Genomic DNA, 2,500 nt, shown 5'->3' with positions numbered 1-2,500 from the left:
GACTAATACTAACTCACTAACTGACTCACTGACTAATACTAACTCACTAACTGACTCACTGACTAATACTAACTCACTAACTGACTAACTGACTCACTGACTAATACTAACTCACTAACTGACTCACTGACTAATACTAACTCACTAACTGACTAACTGACTAATACTAACTCACTAACTGACTAACTGACTCACTGACTAATACTAACTAAATAACTGACTCACTGACTAATACTAACTCACTAACTGACTCACTGACTAATACTAACTCACTAACTGACTCACTGACTAATACTAACTCACTAACTGACTCACTGACTAATACTAACTCACTAACTGACTAACTGACTCACTGACTAATACTAACTAAATAACTGACTCACTGACTAATACTAACTCACTAACTGACTCACTGACTCACTGACTAATACTAACTCACTAACTGACTCACTGACTAATACTAACTCACTAACTGACTCACTGACTAATACTAACTCACTAACTGACTCACTGACTAATACTAACTCACTAACTGACTCACTGACTAATACTAACTAAATAACTGACTAACTGACTAATACTAACTAAATAACTGACTCACTGACTAATACTAACTCACTAACTGACTAACTGACTCACTGACTAATACTAACTCACTAACTGACTCACTGACTAATACTAACTCACTAACTGACTCACTGACTAATACTAACTAAATAACTGACTCACTGACTAATACTAACTCACTAACTGACTCACTGACTAATACTAACTCACTAACTGACTCACTGACTAATACTAACTCACTAACTGACTCACTGACTAATACTAACTAAATAACTGACTCACTGACTAATACTAACTCACTAACTGACTCACTGACTAATACTAACTCACTAACTGACTCACTGACTAATACTAACTCACTAACTGACTCACTGACTAATACTAACTAAATAACTGACTCACTGACTAATACTAACTAAATAACTGACTCACTGACTAATACTAACTCACTAACTGACTCACTGACTAATACTAACTAAATAACTGACTCAGTGACTAATACTAACTCACTAACTGACTCACTGACTAATACTAACTCACTAACTGACTCACTGACTAATACTAACTAAATAACTGACTCAGTGACTAATACTAACTCACTAACTGACTCACTGACTAATACTAACTCACTAACTGACTCACTGACTAATACTAACTAAATAACTGACTCACTGACTAATACTAACTCACTAACTGACTCACTAACATACTAACTAAATAACTCACTAACTGACTCACTAACATACTAACTAAATAACTCACTAACTGACTCACTAACCTACTAACTAAATAACTCACTAACTGACTCACTAACCTACTAACTAAATAACTCACTCACTGACTCACTAACTGACTCACTAACCTACTAACTAAATAACTCACTCACTGACTCACTAACATACTAACTAAATAACTCACTCACTGACTCACTAACTGACTCACTAACCTACTAACTAAATAACTCACTCACTGACTCACTAACTGACTCACTAACCTACTAACTAAATAACTCACTAACTGACTCACTAACTGACTCACTAACCTACTAACTAAATAACTCACTAACTGACTCACTAACATACTAACTAAATAACTCACTCACTGACTCACTAACCTACTAACTAAATAACTCACTCACTGACTCACTAACTGACTCACTAACATACTAACTAAATAACTCACTAACTGACTCACTAACCTACTAACTAAATAACTCACTCACTGACTCACTAACTGACTCACTAACCTACTAACTAAATAACTCACTAACTGACTCACTAACCTACTAACTAAATAACTCACTCACTGACTCACTAACTGACTCACTAACCTACTAACTAAATAACTCACTAACTGACTCACTAACATACTAACTAAATAACTCACTCACTGACTCACTAACTGACTCACTAACCTACTAACTAAATAACTCACTAACTGACTCACTAACCTACTAACTAAATAACTCACTAACTGACTCACTAACCTACTAACTAAATAACTCACTCACTGACTCACTAACTGACTCACTAACCTACTAACTAAATAACTCACTAACTGACTCACTAACTGACTCACTAACCTACTAACTAAATAACTCACTAACTGACTCACTAACATACTAACTAAATAACTCACTAACTGACTCACTAACATACTAACTAAATAACTCACTCACTGACTCACTAACTGACTCACTAACATACTAACTAAATAACTCACTCACTGACTCACTAACCTACTAACTAAATAACTCACTCACTGACTCACTAACTGACTCACTAACATACTAACTAAATAACTCACTAACTGACTCACTAACCTACTAACTAAATAACTCACTCACTGACTCACTAACTGACTCACTAACCTACTAACTAAATAACTCACTAACTGACTCACTAACCTACTAACTAAATAACTCACTCACTGA

General features: G+C 34.8%; 1 protein-coding gene across 1 annotated transcript in view; it reads left to right on the top strand.

The window, feature by feature from the left end:
• Positions 1–2,500, top strand: part of aars2 (alanyl-tRNA synthetase 2, mitochondrial (putative)) — a 14,590-nt gene that overhangs the window by 6,167 nt on the left and 5,923 nt on the right. The gene's annotated exons all lie outside the window — the stretch shown is intronic.

This window comes from Eleginops maclovinus, chromosome 4, assembly GCF_036324505.1.
Source record: "Eleginops maclovinus isolate JMC-PN-2008 ecotype Puerto Natales chromosome 4, JC_Emac_rtc_rv5, whole genome shotgun sequence".
NCBI classification, from domain to species: Eukaryota; Metazoa; Chordata; class Actinopteri; order Perciformes; family Eleginopidae; genus Eleginops; species Eleginops maclovinus.
The sequence above is the reverse complement of the archived record's forward strand: the minus strand, read 5'-3'. Positions and strand labels throughout refer to the sequence as shown.